The following is a 23016-nucleotide window of genomic DNA, read 5'->3' as shown; positions in this document are numbered from 1 at the left end:
ATACATGGCATGCTGCGGCTTCTCTGTTGTCAATGCACTAGATAGTGTAAGATAGGGCTAAGCTACTATACAGGAAATGATTACATATTGTGCAATTACTGTAGGTTTAAAGTAAAAAAGCAAAGCAAGATGTACTGTGGTAATACTCTCAGTCTGAACTACAGTACAAAGTGAATGTGTTCATATTAAATACTGTATGTTCATATTAAATATTAAGAAGCACTTAACTGCAGTAACTAATCCGTCAGATCTGGGAATTAAAAGGAGAGTTATTCCTTTGAACAAATTCTATTTTCTCAGACCCTTACAACCACTACAAATGGACAAACGACAATACAAATGCCAGATCCGGGGCTTGAAACAGACTAAATTATACTACTGGACAGAAAAGCCAGATTGCATTACATATCAGCAACATAGAAGATGGCTGGATTACTGCATTTAGGACTTGTTTGAAGTTATTGGAGATGCAGTTTGGCATCACTGACAAACAAAAAATTTGATCCCATTATGTACAGGCTGTGTTTGATGCACATTGTCAGGCTACGAAGGCACATGCCAAGTTTCCTACATTTGAGCACAGTTTGAGCAAATGTCTCTCAGCGGTAGGTACTGTATACCATAGTTACATCTTTGTTACCTATTCTTTACCCAGCAGAAGAAATGAGCATTTAACTGATGCACAACTGGTGCAAGAAAAGAGATGGAGTTAGAGCTATATATATGTAGCCTGTATTGTCTGAAGTCGCTGTTTCTGGTAGTACTATGCGTTGCTGACTTAAGGTGTCCCTGTTCTTTAATCCGACCCAGAGACTTGGTAGAAGCAATGAAGATTCAAAGGCATCAAAAGGAAATTCACGACTCTCTCGGTTTATTGGCACAGTCACAGCTGCATGCAAGTTTTCAACTAAATAAAGACTCGTCTTACACAACATAAACTCAGAGTCTATATCACTCGATGTCCATATATTCCCAAACCTGAACAATACAATTAATTGAAACAACGTATGCCTCAGACGGCTCACTTAACTGCTATACACGGAGACTCTCTAGTTTTTTTCATGCAGACGATCGCGAACAAAAACCCCTGTCCCTTCCACCACAGGATCTTTTTTTGCTTGTTCCTAAAGGTCCCCCCCTGCAACACTAACAACTGTGCTTTAAGGTTCCCCCTCCCCCGTTTTATTTTATTACAGCTGGCTTATTTACTTATTAACTAGATGGGGCTCAGGCCAAGAGCTGGATGAAGCACAATTAATAATTAATATTATTTATTATGGGGTTTAAATTACCATGCTACACCCTCACTGGCTTTGGAAAAGATGTCCCCATCAGAGGTTTCCTAGTGCTTGTCTCTTGTGCAATACGGCTGCAGGGTCTGGGTCTTCTTTTTTTTCCCACTGCTCCCAGATCCTTCGTCCTTCTTCAAGCAGATCCTCCGAGCTTGTCCCAGCTGAGGTGGCATGGGAGTCATGGCAGAAGCGGGTGGGACGACGCCGTTCTCTCGGTGGGTTGCGCCTCAGAGCGGTCTGGTTCGGTGATGCAGGTGGCTCCTGTACTGCCTCATGGTTGCCACTAATGAACTCTTCAGACTCAATAAGTTTGGCCTGTCCCTTGACATCTGACCTGTCCCCCCCATGGTGTTTCCTCATCAGTCCATAGAACGTCCTCTAACTCCGTACTCCCTGCACCTGGGTCACTCAAGAGATTAAACCTCAATCTCCTCCTCTTCCTCATCCAGTGGGTCTACTACAGGTGACTGTGGATCCTCAAGGGGGAGGAATCGACATTGTGCGAGGAGGTTTCTGTATATGTTTTGTTCTGTGCCCCCTCTTTCTTTCCTAACTGTATACACTGGGAACCCTGCTCTCTTTGCAGTCACAATATATGGCTGATGCTCCCAAAGGTCTGCAAGTTTCCTGTGGCCTTGTTCCTGTTTATTGGCCACTAAGACTCGATCTCCAACGTTAAGACTAGCAGGCTTAACTCTGCTGTCGTAGCCAGCTTTTTGCTTCTTTCTGGCTCTGTTGGCAGCTTGGGAAGCCTTGTTATAGGCCAGTACTAGTTTCTTCCTTAGCCCTTCCACATAGCGGTCATAATCTTTGTCGCTTGGTGATTTCGGGCCCAAGTTAAGCATCACATCTATGGGGAGATGGGGATGCCGTCCAAATATTAAGAAGAATGGCGAGTAGCCTGTAGCTTCATGACGAGTCACACTATAAGCATGGGTGAGGCTCTCAACATGTTCTTTCCAGTTGCTTTTCTGTTCTGGCTACAGGGTTCCCATCATATCCAAGAGGGTCCGGTTATATCGCTCAGCCATACAGTTCCCCTGAGGATGATAGGGTGTGGTTTGGCTGCGGGTGATCCCTGCCATCTTACAAAGTTGACCAATCAGAGCGCTTTCAAAATTCCTTCCCTGATTGGAGTGAAGGCATTTTGGGAATCCATAATGGCAAATAAAGTTCCGCCATAAGACCTTTGCTACTGTTGTTGTTTGCTGGTCCTTGGTTGGGAACGCTTCAGCATACCTTGTATAGTGGTCTGTAATTACCAAGATATTCTCTATTCCACCTCTAGATGGTTCCAGGGAAAGGAAGTCCATGCAGACTAGCTCTAAAGGCTCACTTGTTTTGATGTTCACCAGCGGTGCGCTTGCTCTTCCCAAGGGTGTCTTCCACAAACCACATCTCTCGCAGCTTTCACAGAAATCCTTTACAGCTGAACTCATCTTTGGCCAGTAAAAACGTGCTCGGACCAGGTCAAGGGTTCGGTCAGCGGCAAAATGGCCGAGGTTGTTGTGAAGCATTCCCATTGCCATCTGTCTCAGTGTCTCTGGGAGGACCAGTTGGCGTGTCTCTTCTCCACGTGGTCCTTTTTCCCTGTATAGCAGCCCTCGCTCCAACCTTAGACGGTCCCATTCTTTCAGTAGCATCTGGACTTCTCTGCTTTCTTTTCGTCTCATTAGCCTGTTGGGTCTTCGTCCTCCCTTTAGATACCAAATTACTTTTTCAATCATAGGAAGAAAGGAATTCAAGCTCTAAGTGGATGATTCCTATGTGGGGGACCTCCTGGCCCCCTGCCCTGGTGATCCGTATTGGGCTTGATATCAGCTTTCTATGTCTCAGCTCTGGGTGGTCCCTCCAGAATGTATCTGTGATGGATGTGATTTGCGATCCAGAGTCAGACTAGTGCAGGTCAGCCCATTGATCCTGACCGTGTCCTCATTTGATGGTCCAATAATGCTGTCCGGATCCTCTTTTTCAGCATTTATCGGTTGTGATCTGGCTCTTTTCGCTGGAGCTTGGGTTTATGCTCTCCCCCGCCTCCTGCTCCCTGGACACGGGATGTATCAGTTTAAAGGCTGGTCTTCCCCAGGCCTTCTGCTCTGCATGGTACCCTGTGCTTCCGTCTGGCAGTAGCGCTCAATATGGCCTCTCTGTCCACATCTCCAGCACACAAGATTCATATGGTTACCTGTTGATCTCCTGCCCCTTCCCATGGGCCGCAGAGATGACATCTTACTTTCTAACTGTTCAACTTGCTTCTGCTGGTTGACTGCAATGGTGTGTACCATCTCCATCAGTTCATTCATCTGATCTGTGGTTTTATCAGCTTTATTTACGCCTTGAGGGGCAATGCCTGCTAGCGCTACAATTTTCTGTGGGTGACTTTCCGCTTTGTAACCCTTGGATCCCTTGGCCACTCGTGCCTCTCGAGCAATCTGACGCAACTCAGCTTGGATTTCACGAAATGTCATGTGTCTAGGCTTCAAGGGAAGCAGGCGCTGGCGTACCTCCTCATCTATTAAACCACGCATAAACTGTTGTGTCAGTTTGTAATCTCGGTCTGGCAGAGGTTGTCCGCCATGCACTTTGCCTTCAATTACTCGGAGCAGCTCGATGGCGTATGTACCAACAGTCTCCCCTGAGCGCTGAAACCTCTCATAAAAATCTGCCATGGGATCTAGGGACAACTGGTATTCGCTGTACTCTGCCCTTAGTTCTTCAAAGACTCGCTCTGGACTCTGCTGTGCTGGAGGGAGGTTTAGCACTAACTTTCTAGCACCACCGCTAAGATGTCTCACTATGGTGGCAAACTGAAGGTGTCTCGGTAGAGCTGTGGCTTCCAGCAAGTATTGGATATCTTTTAGCCAGTCCTCAATGTCAACTTTTGGATCAGGATTTCCACTGAATACAGGGACTTGTCTCATTTGGTGGGAGGTGGCGATCGGCACAGGTGCTGGGGGTGTGTTTCCATGCGTTGTATACCCACGGTACTGGTTAGTAAGGGGTGTGTCTCCATGTGTTGCATACCCACGGTACTGGTTAGTAATAGGTGGGCTCATGAGGTCTGTAAGAGGAAGGCCCGGTAATGTTGATCATGGGCCATTCTTGGTTGATGATCGGCACTTGGGGTGTGCCGCTTACGCCAACACCCATTGGGGGACTTACTGGAGCCTCAACATATCCTTGAAGGGGGTCTGTGGACGCCCCAGTAGGTGGAGGACCTCTTGCCCTGCCCCACTCCAACCTTCTAGTTACTCCACCACCCACCATTCTAGTAGCTAATGGGGTGTCTATATATACTGGGCCAGCACTGGAACCAGCAGGGGCCCTATCTGTGGGGTATTGTGCCCTACCTCCCTGGGATACATTGTCAGAAGTGAGATGTACTGGCAGACCTTGACCTGAGCCCACATTTATCACAGTTTGGGGGTTATTGGGATTCTGCATGTTCAACATTTACAAACAAAAAATAAATATATATATTGATGGAAATCTTATTCACCAACAACTTCCAACTTTTATATATATATATATATATATATATATATATATATATATATATATATAGAGATATATAGATTTGTAGCAGGGCGATTACCCTGCACATGTGTATTTAGTGTTGGTATCATTTGTATGGGGAAATGGGTTTATTGTGTGTCGTTTTGGAGTTGATTTAATTACATTATTGTTTACAGACAGGCACTCGATTGAGACTTGCTGCCTGCTAGGCTTGGTTGAGGTGAAGGGCAACAAGTGATTGGCTGTGCTGGACCTCAATCAGCAGGTGGGCGGGTCTTGACCGAGTGTCCGTCAGTTCAAAAGCATCCGCGGGAGATGGTTCGGGGCGACTGCAACACCATGCCAGAGGGGAGCGGCGTATACTCGGGAGGAGGGGGTCCGCTCTGCAGGAACGACCGCTATGCAACCCTGAGACTGCAAGCGGTGCTTGTGAAGGCAATGCCCAGCCACGGCCGTATGAAACAGCATGAGTCGTATGAATACCGGCTCGTGAGTAGGTTAGTTAGGGGATAGTGATCTCATGTGATGTATAGCGAGGGTTACGTAGTGTAGCCGGTTCCTGGAGCAGGACGCCTCATTTTAAGACTAGCGCTCGCCCTCTGGGGCACCTTTTATTTGTAGTTTTTGTACTGTGTTTTATTTTGCCTTTTGTACAGCTTGCTGTATGTGTCCTCTGTGCGTTACCATGGCTGGTAGTCACATGACCACCTTTACTTTCGTTTCTGTTTGCATTAATAAATCCTGCACGCATGTGCCGGCGTTTCAACTCCACCCCCCCAATGTCTCTCTGTATTGCTAAACAGCGGCTATCCACGCACGTGACGTAAGACCATGTCACAACATTGTAGTACCCTTTCACTGCCGTTGGCTGATTCTCATTGGTTGCAAAGCTGTGCTGAATCCCTAACTGATGAACAGCTTTCACTGTGTTGTCTCTTTCTCCCTTACTCGAGTGCTGGCTGTGTAGTTCTCTCTCTCGCGCTGGGTGCGTCGCTCTCTCTCCCTCGCTCGAATGCTGGCTGACAACCTCGCTCTCGCGCTGTACTAGTCTGTCTTCACTCCAGATCAGGGCGGTTCACGGCATCAAAGTAAGAAAAAATGTAGCCTGTATTGTCTGGAGTCGCTGTTTCTGGTAGTACTATGCGTTGCCGGCTTAAGGTGTCCCTGTTCTTTAACCCGACCCGGAGACTTGGTAGAAGCAATGAAGATTCAAAGGCATCAAAAGGAAATTCACGACTCTCTCGGTTTATTGGCACAGTCACAGCTGCATACAAGTTTTCAACTAAATAAGGACTCGTTTTACACAACATAAACTCAGAGTCTATATCACTCGATGTCCATATATTCCCAAATCTGAACAATACAATGAATCGAAACAAAGTATAATGCCTCAGATGGCTCACTTAACTGCTATACGCGGAGACTCTCTATAGTTTTTTTCATGCAGACGATCGCGAACAAAACCCCCTGTCCCTTCCACCACAGGATCTTTTTTTGCTTGTTCCTAAAGGTCCCCCCCTGCAACACTAACAACTGTGCTTTAAGGTTCCCCCTCCCCAGTTTTATTTTATTACAGCTGGCTTATTTATTAACTAGATGGGGCTCAGGCCAAGAGCTGGATTACGCACAATTAATAATTAATATTATTTATTATGGGGTTTAAATCACCATGCTACATATAGATTCTGCCGAGTCAACGGTAAATGGGTGTAAAGTTGTCAAAGGCAAAAGTTTATGGGGGGGGTTGATTCAGGCCTTATTACAGAGGGAGTATTTTTAACAATAGATAGATAGATTACGTTTACAATTAGGCCTAGGTATGCTTCAAATTCAAAGGTCGAGCACAGCACACAGTTACGATAAAGAATCAAGTGCAGTTAACATATTTATTGGCTGGTGAAATACTATTCAAAGCTGCTGCAGTATACACGGTTTTGTAATTTCAAATATTTTCACAAAACAAACATTGCACTTTTAAAGATAGTGTGCAGTGCAAAAGCACATCACGAAAACCACATATATAGCTGAAATGCTAGAATAAAAAGTTGTACATTTAAAACATAGATAAACATGTGACATTTTCGGTCCACTAAAATAAAAGGGCTTTACATAATCTCTGGAAGTAAGAAATTGCAGTGTCCAGAGTGAAAAAACAACACAAAATAATGAACATCCAAAGTAGCACTATAGCAATACAGGATGGGAATCGCGCATTTTCCAAGTTGCTTCCGCATATCTGCAACTTCCAGTGTGGGAAAATCCTGCAGAGATATTTGAAGACACCAAGCTACAATTTAGAATGCCTGAAACGCTACAACAGTCTCTAAGGAAGTGGGCGTCAGTGACGAAAGCACTCTGAGTAGTTCTGGTTAAAATAAATAAAAGTAGTGCTGGATATTTTAAGTGCCCCAAGACTTTATTCTCTTGTACGTGATTCTAGGCCGCTACCTTTAAGCATTATAGAAACTCAGTACAATGCAGTAAGCAAACAGTTTTGGAAAAAAAAAAAAAAAATAAGACTATATTAAATCTATCTAGGTGTTGTTTTGCAAGCAGTGACTTTCGATTTAATTGTTAAAACTCAGCCCCATTCATTTTGGGGAACAAGAGGTTACACACATATTACTGAGGCACCTTAAAAGCCACCTACCTGGTACTCCCAGCCGGAACTGCAATCGCCTGAAGTTAAGCCTCTCATCATGTGACAGAGTTAACAGCTTAGGTTTAGTTTTGTGTCTATTGCTCCATCATTGTAGCAGCTAGACTGAAAGGGGTGGTATGGTTGGAAAGCTTAGAAGCTCAGCTCAGCTCAGCTCAGCTCCCCCCCCCCCCAAATATTCATTTCATATTTTGGTTCACTGGTGCAGTGTTTTTTTTTTTTGTTTTTTTTTTGGACACATCTTTGATTACAATATATACAGCAGTGACCAAACATGATTTTTTTGGAAAAGCTTTTTTTTTTTTTTTACACATATTCTCATCTCGAACACATACAGTATGCCTGGTCCTGCTGCAACTTACATAATATGGAAGGACATTGTGTGACCTTTCATTTGATATGTTACATGCAATACAAACTATCCAGCAGTTAAACATACATAAATAAAAACAGTGAAAAACAGGCGGAAATAGGGCTGAGTGTAAAGAGTTTTAAAAAAATAATAAATTAAAAATAAATAAAATGGAGCACTGGTTAAAAAGAAAAGCACTTTTATCTTCTGCTGCAGCAAAAACTTCATGTCAGGCAATAGCAAAAGCAATGGAGAGTGCTCTGTCTCACAGTGATGAACAGCTGTAGGTCTCCTGAAAGCAGCTTATTTTAAAGCAACATCAGTGTGAATGATGATGCAGTAAAATAGTTTTTTATATGCAAAAGTGCATTTTTTTTTTTCCCCATTCCCCCCTAAAATTTTGAAATCCCCTCCATTGGCTGCAGCACAGGGGGGGAAATCCCCCCAGCACACAAAAATCAAATTCAAGTCCCGGCATTAAAATGTTCAATATAAGCTCTTGCAGTGTCTACATTTATTTTAATAAATAAAAATACAAACATAAAAAAAAAAAAATCCAAAATATGGATAGTAGCATAACAGGAAAGCGTAATCAGACTGCAGAGTCTGTATCATCTGATCCGAAACCACCGAACTCCACGTCTTCGCTGAAACTTCATCATCGATGATACAAGCAATTGCCTGAATCATTAATGAACAGAGCAACTACTTTTAGGCTTTTTTTCCCCCACGGGAGCCGTGATATTTCCCCTCCATGTGCATCATTTGCGCACGGTTATTAAAAACTGGAAATTAATGGTGAAAAGTGTACTTTCAGCTAAAGGTAATTTTGGGGGGGGGGGGGGGGAGAGATTGTTCAATTCGGGGCATTGACTCGGCAGAATCCAATGCATGTACAAGAACATAAAGTTTACAAACGAGAGGAGGCTATTCAGCCCATCTTGCTCATTTGGTTGTTAGTAGCTTATTGATCCCAGAATCTCATCAAGCAGCTTCTTGAAGGATCCCAGGGTGTCAGCTTCAACAACATTACTGGGGAGTTGGTTCCAGACCCTCACTATTCTCTGTGTAAAAAAGTGCCTCCTATTTTCTGTTCTGAATGCCCCTTTATCTAATCTCCATTTATGACCCCTGGTCCTTTTTTATTTTTTCAAGTCAAAGAAGTCCCCCGGGTTGACATTGTCTATACCTTTTAGGATTTTGAATGTTTGAATCAGATCGCCGCGTAGTCTTCTTTGTTCAAGACTGAATAGATTCAATTATTTTAGCCTGCCTGCATACGACATGCCTTTTAAAAATGTTCTCTGGGCATGTATACCATGTATATTCCTTTCAGGGGCAGAAGTACTGTACACGGGACCAAAACAGAACTACACTCATAAAATGGATATGGATATGCAGTTTTTTATTGGTTTCACAAGCATGTCTGTTTTAAACCAATCAAAGCACTAATTTTAACTTTTTGTTTTCAACCTTGTCCCCAGGAGGACACAATCTACAACAGCACCTACAGTACAGTAAAGCCAAAATCAGTGTTTTCATTCATGGTAAATTTCAGGACATGTTGGAATCAAAGATTCATTTGTTAAGACTAAACAAACACTATTTTTCAAACATTGCTAATTTGAATTCAAACAGAGAATGTCTGCCAAGTGCACTTGATTAGCAGAATGTGCAGACAATGGAGAAGTGCATCAATTGCAGCTTTCGGAGGCAGCTGTCAGTGTCTGGCAACATGTCACTATGGAAACGTGATTGAGATGTTTGCACACTAAATCTGAGCAACGAGTAAAGTAACTTGTTCCTCACACTGAAAAATAAAGACATAAGCCACATCAAAAATAGCTTCTGGTTTTTCAGAGGATTTAGCTTTCCAGTCAACAAAACAGAGGTCTGTAGTTTTTAAGTTACTGTTCCACGACCTCTATACAGGTCTGCAGTGTTAAGAGTTAAAAGGCAGAACTAGTACCTCTGCCAGCTGACTCCCTGGCAGCATCAATATGTCACAATTACAGACATCATCAACACGCCCCCCCTACAACTCCATACAGCTTTGGTTCCTGTGCCCGGAAAAAGCTGTAACACACTACAGTACAAAGACCAAAGAACTCCTTTCTCCAGGCACATTTTCCTTTGTCTCAAATAACATTTAAAAGGATGCAGTCTCACACAATCATGTGCAATTTGAAAACTACTGTAAAGCTGAATTACTACAGTAAATGAACCAGTCTACAAAGGCTGAGTTTACATGTGTTGTTATTGACACGTGAAGTAGTGATGCACGTGCACGTTTGGGAGGAAAACTCGGGAGAATTAGGTTTGTGGCTGAAATAAAACAGCCACAGAGGGATAGGGTAAATCTAATTTATCTGTGAGCATGATGTAAAACATGGGAAATCCACACCCATTTTCACATGGAAACCCTCATTTCATGTGAATACGTCCACTGCTCCCAATCCAGACAGCCTTGGGAGCATACGTGGAAGGTGTCCGACACAGATCTCTATAATCCTACGTCTCCACCAGTTTTCAGTCAAGGTGATCTGCAATACCTGGGTTGGACAGCTGCATTTTATACACTTCAGAGTTAATTATCTAATTGTATCTTCAATTAATGAAACAGGCGATAAAGTATTTTAAATTATAGTCACTGCTAACGACAGACTACCCCACCAATGACATGAAAAACAATTTGGGTAAGATCAGTAAAAAAAAGTATTAAACTATTAGACAGCTTTATTATATCAATTTAACACTGCGCCTTTAAACCGTTTAATTAAAACAAGATGTCACATGGCACACAACCATGGATTTCGTGATGAGATTATCATGTTTTTTTTTTTTTTGTTTTGTTTTTTCTCTTTTTAAATTTAGTCGTCGCCAATTATTTTGACCCCGGTTTTCACCCCAATTTAGCATGCCCAATTATTATCTGTATCCCCGGCTCACCGCTCGCAACCCCCCCGCCGACTCAGGAAACGGAGGCTGAAACACGCGTCCTCCGAAACGTGCTCCTTCCAAGCCGTCATTTTTCGCACTGCAGATCCACAGCAATGCTACCAGACCTATAGTGCCGGAGGACAACACAGATCTGGCGGCTCCGCTGCAGAGCCACAGGCGCCCTATCGGCCACAGGGGTCGCTGATGCGCGGTGAGCCGTGGATTCCCCTGCCGACCTAAGCCCTCCCTACCCGGGCAGCGCTCAGCCAATTGTGCGCCGCCCCCTAGGAACTCTCGGTCACGGTCAGCTGTGACATAGCCTGGATTCGAACCAGCGATCTCCAGGCTATAGGGCACATCCTGCGAGGAGCGCCTTTACTGGATGCGCCACTCGGGAGCCCAGATTATCTCATGTTAATGTTCTCTGGGCATGTATACCACCTTTTCGGGCATGTCCATGCGCACAGTTCTCGTGCTGTTTCATATGCTAATTTGCATAGGAGCTCTGTCCTTTCCCCTTTATTTGCATGACGTCGGGTTGACAGCTTGTCGAGTAAAATATACGGAGCCCATGTAAACCGCAAGAGGGATAGGGTCATTTCTTCTTTGGCTCGAGCAAACTGTCGAGAGTTAAATTAGAACACACATGTAAACTCCAAAGACACCTAATATGTGGGGTGTCTTACAGTTATTCAAGGAGCCTCAGGTCACTTAATTTAGTTTTATATGCCTTCCATTTGTTGACTGTCCAGTTTATTTACATTTGTAAAAGGCACATACATTCCTCCAAAAGGCGTTACAGTATATTACTGTAGGCATATACAGAACCAGATCATTACTCGAAATACTGACAGTGATAAATCAAGATCTGTAACAGTGCATAAAGCTGCTACTGATCTTGTTCAGGATTCAAATTTTGGAAAGGCAAAACCTTTTTTTTTTGGTGAGAGGGTGCAGCAGCAGCTAAGTAATCAGTCAATTCCTTAATGCCCACTGGACAATTTGCAGATACTGCAGCAGCTTTCATGCAGATTGCATGGCATCTGTCATCAACACCTTAAAGCTTGGTGAGCAAACTTTTTATATGCCGACCCTTTTCTTAGCATACAGCCCCCCCCCCCCCCCCAGTCCAGTCCAGATTTAGCTGGATTTTCACAAAAAAAAATTGAGCTGAGCTTTCCTTGCACTCCGAGAGCCAATCCTTCCACTTCCCCACCTCCTCTTTTATTAATTAATTGATTTAGCAGACGCCTTTATCCAAGGCGACTTACAGAGACTAGAGTGTGTGAACTATGCATTAGCTGCAGAGTCACTTACAATTACGTCTCACCCGAAAGACGGAGCACAAGGAGGTTAACTGACTTGCTCAGGGTCACACAATGAGTCAGTGGCTGAGGTGGGATTTGAACCGGGGACCTCCTGGTTAGGAGCCTGTTTCTTTAACCACTGGACTACACAGCCTCCTCTGCATACAATGCCAAAAAAATAAATAAATAAAAGTACACACATTTCAAAACTTAAGATTGTTTGTTTACATTTATGTAAAGTTAAATCTGGACTTTTTTTTTTAGTTAAATCTAGGAAAAAATATGCGATTTACATTAAATCTGGGAAAGACACCTGTAAAAATGTTTTTTTTTTTTTGTTTGTTTAAACACTTGGCGCTCGATACATGGAAGCCGCCATTTTGGCCCTGTTCACTGCAGTTTCACCGACACTCATCACTTCTAAGATGGACAAATTAGCTGTCATTTATGTATTTATTTAAAAATGCCCCCCTTACTGACTCCCTGGGAGGGACACGCCCCACGCTTTGTGCACCACTGCCTTAAGGGACGAGAGCCTCAATACAGAAGGACTTGTTACTAAAGAAATCAATCCACTGTAAAGAAATCAATGAATTCTAGATTGCACCGGGAGCCAGTGAAGGTATTGCAAAGGTTGGGGAGATGTGCTCCCTCTTTCATTCTTATAGTCTCCGCATATAGGAACACCTCCTAAGAGAACACTTTGGCTAAAAGAACTAGTGTTCCCCGGTATATCATGAGACCAAAATCCTATGACACCTAATTTTTTGTTTTTTTGAGCTTTTAAAACGAAACTCTAATTGTGTGCTTTAAAAACAATATGAACTGAGCTTACAGAAGTGACCAACTACCCTGCGCACTCTGGGAATTAAATTACTGCAGCAGTCATGGCAAATACCGGAGAGAGAAGCTTGATGTGGAACTATTTTGTATTTCAGCCAGATGACAACAGCAATCTGGTTGAAGACGGACAGTCAAAATGTTGAGCGTTTTAAAGAAGTGAACAAAGGAGGCAATGCCACCAGTCTATTGAAACATCTTTCAGAACGCCACCCCGATCTCTTTGCCGAAGTTTACTTTTACTGTGGTTTCTTCCATTATTTTAGTTTAAGTGAATCCCAGTGTGTATAAAAAAAAAAAAGTCACAGCAAAGATAACACATAAAACAGGAATGTGCTAGAAGCTGATCAAAAGGGAGTTCAATGATGCTTGTTTATTTTGTCATTACAGTGCATTTGCTAGAAGCTGCAAAAATATAATTTGCCGACATGTGTCATTAAAACTACTGCATGTCAAATGTTAGCAATGTTTTTATAGTCTTTGGATTTTGTGTTGATCTGTATTTTATGTGCATGTGAAGTGATAGCGTGTAAAATCCTGTGTTTTGAATTGCATGCATGAGGTGTAGAAAGACCAGCCTTCATTGCCAGCATATCAGTTTCCCCAACAGGATCAATGTGACGCTTCACCTGTAGAGGAAAGCACAAGACCTGTAAAGCTTACAAGTCGCACTGCAAAAGTACCGATGCAGACAACTACAGGTTCAGCATGAAAGCTATAAAAAGTACTTACAGTTTATTATAGTAGCCAGAGTGGTTGCCTTTTGTCTAATTTACTTTCTTTGCAAGATTTTTAACAACCAAACGAGCATGATGGGCCAAATGGCCTCCACTGGGGCTTTGTTTTGAGACATTTGGCTTGAATAAGTTTAAACAAAATTCTGTTCTTATAGCACGCAAGAGGAAGGCATCTACATTAGTGGCCCCTTTGTTTTAGAAATGTAGCATTAAATATAATGCTCAACTTTGAATTGTTCATTATTGAATTGCATATGTTAACGACTTTACTAAAAACGCTGCTCTTTGCCAGAAATAGCTTTTTTTATCTGCTGAACTCATTTTATTAAATTTGGAAGTGGGGATTTTCAAAATATCTAAAAACTATAACATTGTAAAATGAACACATAGCGTTTAAAATTAAGGAATTCAATGTTTGTGTGTATTCACAAACATCTGTATGGCCACCTCCACTACATCTCTGTTGCCAGTGGGGGATAACAGTATATTGCCACAGTTGCTATTATAAGGATGAAAAACTGTTTTAAAAACAAAACAAACAAAAACAAAAGTCTACTTCAGCACAGTGCTCAGTGTCCCAGACACAATCTGCACGGTACCATTTCTTTATATGGCCTTAAAAAGAGATAGTTCCAAATTTCCAATTAGTTAGTACAGTATCAAGTTCAATCTGAGACTGATGTTTGAAGGCTGAAGATAATTTGTGTCACGGCAGCAGACATCATAACTGCTCAGGGCACGGGCCTGTATGCACGGTTTAGTCTCTACACTATGGTCTATAAAAATATAGCCAAGTTTGGTGTAAAATACCCAAATCCCTTTCTGGAAACCATTTACTTGTCCCTTTGCAATTCAGGTCTCAGCAAGAATGACACTGCATTCTCAATACAATTTGAAGGCATACACAGAAAAGAGGAGAGACAGCAGTATGTGGGGTCAAGATATAAATCACAGTACAAAAAAAAAAAATCCCTGTTTTGGCTTATTGCTGCTCTACAAAAGTTAAAAAAAAAAAAATCTAAAAAAAATTGTTAATTATTTGATTTTAAATTTAGTTTTCAGAGCAGTTTGTACTGCAGTTCTAATAGATTCAAGTGGGGCTTACTATGCCAAAAGAGGCAAAATGAACTTGCATACAGTACTGATCTTGATCTGTAGGAGATGAATTACATCATTCTTTATGCCTTGGGATTTAAAAAGCTGTAAAGCCTTGAAGACCTGGCTTTTGGTCTACCATCACCACTCTTCCCTCTTACTATATAACCTCCTTTTCTTATACTATACATTGGTGTCCCTCATATTGTTTTAAAAGCCCAATGAGATATGTGGGTTAGTTCCAACAACTGGCAACTTCTCTCTGTTAGTCATTGGGACAGTAAAAAGGTTAAGGGGAAAACTATTAAGGTTTGGCAGTATTCCTAGTGATGGTGGTAAATTATTAGCCTACTTGTTAGAGTGCTTGAATATCTTTCCAATGAGATACTGGTAGACTTTGACAAAGAAATTCTCCAGCTATGTATTTGACACACTTCAAAATAACCAACGACCTGCCAAGCCATGTGTTGCAATGACCTCAACAAATACCATTTCAATTGCAATTCTGTGTGCTTGCGATATCTTTAGGCAAGTCATTACTGCTTTGCATAAGCTCACTATTACACAGTGTAAAGTAATGCACTCTTACAGTATGCAAGGCTGGGACAGTTTTTTTTTTTTAACCATCGATACATCATTTTCCAAAACTAAGATGCAATACATTTAGAGCTACTGCTATACTGACATCGGACAATGCATAACTCCTTAAAAAAAAAAAAAAAACACATGTCTTGCCTTATTTTCATCTTTATTGGTGCCAAGTGGTGGTAAAAGCATAATAATCCATTGAATAATTAAACAAGCAAATCCAAGTAACGGATCATTTTAGGTAACAACAACAAAACTAATTTACAAAAACAGTCCAGTATCTTTGTGTCCATTTCTTAGATTTTGTTTTTGTTAAGAATCAGGATAGCATCCACATTCTATTTTAAAGAGGATCTTGTTCACAATCTGTCCAGCCTTGCTAAAAACCCGCTCACTGGGGACTGACGCTGCTGGGATGCTTAAGATGCTTCAGGCCAAGCGATTGTTGTTGTTTTCCCAACATTCATTTATGTGCAGGGGTATAAAATTAACCTAAATACAATTACCTTATGTTTTTTGAACAGGGTGCAAATGTGCATTGTCACGATGCACATGTTTGACCATCGATGGTGATCAAATGATACGACGCATCACCCCTGCCTTACTCTTATGCTAAGAAAATAAGTGCTATTATTGCACTTCAGGGAATGGTCACTAAAGCCACAGTAAGCAAGGACTGAAGGTTAGTTTAGGTTTCAAGGTCTGCAAAAAAAAAAACAATTGTCTTATTATTCACACTTTATTTACCGTGTTCAGTACACAGGCATGTGAGGAAGATACAATCAAACTAAAGCACACGAGTTGTACATTTTATGTACCGCACTGCATGAACTAAAGTAAACAGCTTCATTGCCAAACGTGAAAAAATGAAGTATTTGAAACAGGAAAACCATGACATCTATGTTGGAATCAATAACTTGGAAACCCCTGGTATTCCAAGCACAGGCAACTTTTAAGTCAACAAGCCTATTCAAGTGCATCCTTGAGGAGGATAAAATGTTGATCACCTACAGTGACTGATGTGTAACTTTGCAGCTACAGTATTAAGAATTGGTGCATGCATGCACAATTTTAAAATTACCATACTGACAAACTTGAACACAGTATAAAGCACCATACCGGTCTTGGTATTCTTGCATTGTAATAATGCATCCTGTATTGCCGATACAAATGGCACATATGTTCTGTTATTCTGCTACTGTAATAGTAGAATTAGCATTTTGCATATAAAGCACAAAGCCAGGATGGAAATAAGACTCCTATTGCATAGCAGTTTCACCTATTCCAGGTTTTACTATGAGCTTCATTAGACACAGTCTGTATGTAACAAGCTCCGGTGTGTCTTATTAAACTCATAGTAAAACTAGGACTGGATCAAACTGCTATGCAATGGTTTCTTATTTCCATCCCTGCAAAGAATATCGTTTCATTTCACTGCCCAGCTAGCACTGGGAACCACACATGCTAAACGATTTAGAAGATAGGTATGTACTGTAGACTAAAGCTCAGAATGTTCTGAAACTAAAATGGCAACTTTAGTAACATGACATTAAAAATAAACAACTTCAAGCTGTACAAACAAAACCTTTTCTTTTGTGATGCTACAGTACCTTAATAAAAAGCAGCCTCCCGGTTTTAAGAAGGTCTTGCTTCCAAAAATGCTGTTAGCTCCGGTTCTATTATGGAGACCCGCCCCTGCCCCGCCCACCAGGCCAGACTGAATTAACCCTTTGCATCACCAAGCCTCCTTATTTTCAATAAAAAAAAGGAGTGTCCAACACACCATAAACAAAAGTTTCAACAGCAGCAAAATGCTACAGTATTTGGCAATAACTGCTCTATGGGTGCGTGTGGCAAAGTGGTAAGTGATCTGCAGGTGAACAGGTGCAGTAATCCAATTGAAACAAACAAAGTACGGGTGAAAATGGTTTGTTTATTAATTTGTAATCCAGACAGTCTGATGACCAGGCAGAAAAGAATAATGATCTGGCAATACACCACAATGTGTACTGCACAGCAATGTGCAATACACAGCAAAGTGCAATACACAGCAATGTGCAATACACAGCAGTTAAAGGGCTGCAGTCCTGCAAATAATAACACGCTATAAATCACCCACAATGTACAAACACGGTCACCAGTCCAATAGTGTGTGCTGTAGTGCTCGTGGTGCAAATACAATTAATCGTGATACACAGTGCAGTGTTGTCCGATTTTGTGCTGGCCCTTGGCGACAGCTCCGGATCGTGTTAGCCGTCTAACAATGACAACAACCAAACAGTTAGACACGACAAAACAAACAAAACACTCACTATACAATACGACACGGGTCCTTCCTGGTTTGTAACACAACCATCAACAAAGGACGAACAGACAAAACAAACAAACAAGCACCGTGCTGGTCCTCCAGCACGACGTAGCAATTGCTTTTCTTTTCTCCCTGAACACCCAACCCAGAGTGAGTGTTTTGTGCCTAATTATAATATATATATATATATATATATATATATATATATATATATATATATATATATATATATATTATACACACACACACACACACACACACATACATACATACAGTGCCTTGCAAAAGTATTCAGACCCCTGACCAATTCTCTCATATTACTGAATTAAGAATGGTACATTGAAATTTCGTTCTGTTTGATATTTTATTTTAAAACACTGAAACTCAAAATCAATTATTGTAAGGTAACACTGGTTTTATGTTGGGAAATATTTAAGAAAAATAAAAAACTGAAATATCTTGCTTGCATAAGTATTCAACCCCTGTGCTGTGGAAGCTCCCAGTTTACACCCATGAAAGAAATTGCCCTAATGAGGACACAATTACCTTACCATTGGCCTCCACCTGTGAACCATTAAAGTTGCTGTCACATTTTCTGGATAAAAACCCCACTGTTGAAGGATCATTGGTCAGGCTGTGAATCTGAAGGAAAATGAAGACCAAAAGAGAATTCTACAGAAGTTAGAGATAAAGTAATACAGATGCATAGATTAGGGAAAGGGTACAAAATAATATCCAAGTGTTTGGATATCCCAGTGAACACTGCCAAGAAAAGGCCATCCCTCAAAACTCAGCGCTCAAACAAGAAGGAGACTTGTGAGAGAAGCCACAGAGAGGCCAACAATCACTTTGAAGGAGCTACAGAGTTCAGTGGCTGGGAGTGGAGTAATGGTGCACCAGTCAACCATATCAAGAGCTCTGCATAACACTGGCCTGTATGGGAGGGTGGCAAGAAAGAAGCTGTTACTCAAAAAGTACCATCTGAAAGCACCTCTGGAGTTTGCCAGAAAGCATGAGAGTGACCAAGCTGCGATGTGGGAAAAGGATTTGTGGTCAGATGAGACCAAGATAGAGCTTTTTGGCTAAAACTCAAAGTGCTATGTGTGGCGCAAACCTAACACTGCCCATGCCTCAAGACACACCATCCCTACAGTGAAGTATGATGGTGGCAGCATCATGCTGTGGTGATGCTTCTCATCAGCAGGGACTGGGCATCTTGTTAAAATTGAAGGAAGAATGGATGGAGCAAAATACAGGGAAATACTGCAAGAGAACCTGCTTCAATCCGCTAAAAAACTGAAGCTTGGGAGGAAATTCACCTTTCAGCAGGACAATGATCCCAAGCACAAGGCCAAAGCAACATTGCAGTGGCTCAAGAACAAACAGGTGAATGTCCTACAGTGGCCCAGTCAAAGTCCTGATCTCAATCCTATTGAGAATCTGTGGCACTATTTGAAAATTGCAGTCCACAAGCGTCGTCCAACCAACCTGAAGCAAATCTGCCAAGAAGAATGGGCCAAAATCACTCCGACACTGTGTGCAAAGCTGGTACATACTTACCCCAAAAGACTTAAAGCTGTTATTGCAGAGAAAGCTGGCTCTACCAAATATTAATGTGTGAGGGTTGAATACTTATGCAAGCAAGATATTTCAGTTTTTTATTTCTTAAATATTTCCCCAACATAAAACCAATGTCACCTTACAATAATTGATTTTGAGTTTCAGTGTTTTAAAATAAAATATCAAACATAACGAAATTTCAATATACCATTTGTAATTCAGTAATATGAGAGAATTGGTCAGGGGTCTGAATACTTTTGCAAGGCACTGTGTATATATATATATATATATATATTATATATATATATATACACACACATACATATACACACACACACATATACACACACACACATACACACACACACATATACACACAGCTGTGCCGAGATTCAATTACTAATTAATTATTCACTTGAATCTCAGCACGTGAACTAATTTGTGCAATCCCGTGCTCACATACTATTACCTACTTTATCTGCATGTGAAGTGATTGTGCAATCCCTGTGCCTAAATACAACTATATATTTTAAATCACTCATGTTACACAGACCCATTTATATCCTGTGCACCAATACATATATACCAACATTAACACACCACATGCAACATTTAACGACATAAGACACATGGGCGGGGCACACTGCCACAGTGCGCCATGGTCAAAGCAGGAGAAGGCAGGTGTGGGACGGACCTATTAGATAAAAGCATAAAATAATTTACAGTTTAAATGACAGGGGAATGAAAATAAGAACCATACAATTACATTCATTTAATGTTATCTGTTAAATGTATCAGGTTAGTCAGTGATCGCAAGGAAGTCAAGAAATGAAATACGTATTGAAGACCCCACCCAACAATCTTTCTAAAACCTTTCCAAAAAATCACGCCAAGATGTCTTGAAGCAGTTTTCAAACTAACTGTCTGACACTCATTAAAACCAACATTTAAAAATCCATCAGTCCCTTGGTGACGGACAGAGGCGACGCTTTAGGCACTGCACAGATTGCATGGCCTTCCCTTTTTGCTGGCCCAAAAACAAAATGATTTTCTTACTAAAGACCACCCATTTGTCACACCCTCCTGAGGGTGTGACCAGAAACAGAAAAGGTGCTGGGATGCCTCTTGAAATTCTGTACTTTCATTACCGAAAAAAAAGTTTATATTTAAAACATCACCACAAAATGCCTTGGCATACGAAAAAAAATGTATGCTTGCTGTACTGTACAGTGTTTTAAAGTAGCCACAAACCTTCTGTAACAGGTGGGGTCTTTTTTGATTACGCCATCTCAAATAGAAATGTGCTTTTATCCCCTCTGACTGAATTGGAGGCCAGTTGTTTCTATTATTGACTGTGCTTGATGGTCATATTTGCAATATTTATTTTTGGATGACTTCATTACAGTAACAAAGGTTTACAGTAGGAGCACGTCAGAAATGAGAACATTGGGAGGACATTTGCAACCCTAACCAAGCTATCTTAATAAAATAAATCTAAACACTAAACAGTAAAGCAGCTGGCATACACAGTACTGTAAAATTCTTTGAAAGCAGCATACCTATGAAATCCTGTTACTTAAAAGTATAAAGAACAGGAAAACTGTATAATGTCTCCCTTTTGCCACATAATGCAAAGGGGCACGAACAGACTATTAGACTTGGCAAGTCGTGGGTTAAATCCTTAAAAGCTCTGACTTATCCCTGAAGCAAGTCTGACTGTAAAGGAGTGTACAGTACACCCAGGATGGCTAGGCAGGGCCTACATGTATTGCAATAGGAGGAGTAAAAATAAATAAAGAAGTGTTGCAATTTCAACAGCTCAGTAGCATATTTCTTGGAAACCCAATTTACACATTTATATTGTGTCTTAATTCAAATGGAATATCGCCAAATGTTCATATTCTATTCAATTCAACCAAATATTGAAGACACTTCTACAATTTTTCCTGTGGCCCAGAAAATGAATGATTTCTTAAATGTATTTATTTTAAATTAACTATGTCCAATGTGAAAGTCACCTCCCCAGTAGGGGTTGCTGTGATGGGTTGAGGCAAACTAGCCGAGAAAGCACAGCAGCTAATGCAGCACTCCCTGTGTGCATATTTGCTACATTTACTAGGACATTATTTAAAACTGAAACGCAAATGTGCAGCATTTAAGCTTACATATTTACCAATTAAGTTCAGAGGAATCAACGCTTCTCAATCCTGATTTCACCCCACCACTGTATTGTTGCGATTGTTAAAGAAAGGAACAGGTAAGCAAGCAGATTTTGTTGAGCTTTTTAGGCAGCTGTTTTTTATTAATTTTTGTATTCTCATTTTTTTACAAAACCTGGGTATTTAAGGCAATATTTTAATCTGTTTTTCTGCACTTTACCACAGTAAATTTGCACAGTAATTTTGCAGTTGCCCCATGCTTTTCCTTAGGTTATACTATACATTTACAATGGTTTGCCTTTTTTTATATGCTTTACCATACCTCTCTGGGTTTTACAACTATGCCTTACCATGCTTTCACTGTGCTTTATTATACTTTGCTACGGAAAACTGCCACACATACAGGGGGAGGATAGTTGAAATTCAATAGTTTCTGGAGGTGTTGCTAGATGAGTGAAGTAGAAGCTACAAGACCCCCCGCTACTACTCATTGCACTGCAGTCGTGACCCAAGACAGGACAGTTCAACACCTCACGTGTTTCTCATTTAAATCTCCTACTGTCCCCAAAGAAGAAAGATTTACACATGAATACCAAGAGAATGCAGAAGCTTCCATTTTAATTAGAAAAAAATGGGTTCACTCTTCAATGTAAATTTTAAGTAAGTGTTGTCTAATCATGCGTTCATGATGTTCAGTAGCCAGTGCTATTAATTAATAAAGGAATTTTGCCACGCAGTTCTTGTAGCCTACTCAATTTAACGAGGGGCTGTAAAATTGAAAGCCAAGCTGTACTAATACAGCCTGCAACGCTTTGCGTCCTAGACATTCATCTGAATTTTGTCCAGTGAAACTAACCAAATCACACTAAAATGACATGAAAAATACTGTAGCCATATGTTTTTAATGAAAAAGGGAGGGATTCCATTTCAAGACCAAAGTGTCGCTCTTTTTACAGCAATATGCACATCAAAATAAAACTGAATAAGCTAAATAAATCACTAATCGCTTATCTGAAGACACGCTGTGAAATGTATGAATAATTAATGAAAACAAATGTCTTGTTAGTCTAAAGCCGGCGAAGGTAACACAGACATAGCGCAACATCATGAAGAACAGCATCACTGACAAATGAAGCATAATTCATTTTTATTTTAAATTAAGTCCCACTTACCTTTTACATAAAGCAATCTAACTTTAGCGTTCACCACTCCCTTGGAGTATTCGTGATGCTTTCCTTATAGAATAAAAAAATACTCATCGATAAATATATTTACAGATATAAATAATTAAAAACAGCAGCAGCGATTTCCTTCCAGGGTGACCCCATCGTACAATTTCAACTCATCTTTTCATGGAATTCTTATTCTGATCATCACTCGTTTTGTTCACATTCCGTCATCAGAAAAACGTAACATAAAAATGAATTCGATATTCTTACCTCATCGTTGGAGATCCATTGTAATTATTTTCTAAAAAGTCATTTAAAAAATATTCTTTAAAAATAAATTTCCTTTCGTGCTGCCAGTAATTTTTCCTTTTCGTCTCCGTTTATTTCTCTCAGAGCCGCCGTACTGCAGCGTAACCAACCCCGCGGGACAATCCCGCCTACTTTACCTCAATAGTATGAATGGAAAGGGAAGCTGTCCAATACAAAAAGGAGTC

At 40.9% G+C, this 23016-nt stretch overlaps 1 protein-coding gene across 6 annotated transcripts in view; it reads right to left on the bottom strand.

The window, feature by feature from the left end:
* LOC117407137 (intersectin-1-like) overlaps positions 1-23011 on the bottom strand; it is an 83263-nt gene extending 60252 nt beyond the window's left edge. For all 6 annotated transcript variants that reach the window (XM_059029090.1, XM_059029089.1, XM_059029092.1 and 3 more), the window contains exon 1: positions 22793-23011. The gene's annotated coding sequence lies outside the window, so the exon portion shown is untranslated. The remainder of the gene's footprint in view (positions 1-22792) is intronic.
* Positions 23012-23016: the final 5 nt, after the last annotated feature.

The sequence above is a fragment of the Acipenser ruthenus genome, chromosome 8 (genome assembly GCF_902713425.1).
Source record: "Acipenser ruthenus chromosome 8, fAciRut3.2 maternal haplotype, whole genome shotgun sequence".
Lineage (NCBI taxonomy): Eukaryota > Metazoa > Chordata > Actinopteri > Acipenseriformes > Acipenseridae > Acipenser > Acipenser ruthenus.
The sequence above is the reverse complement of the archived record's forward strand: the minus strand, read 5'-3'. Positions and strand labels throughout refer to the sequence as shown.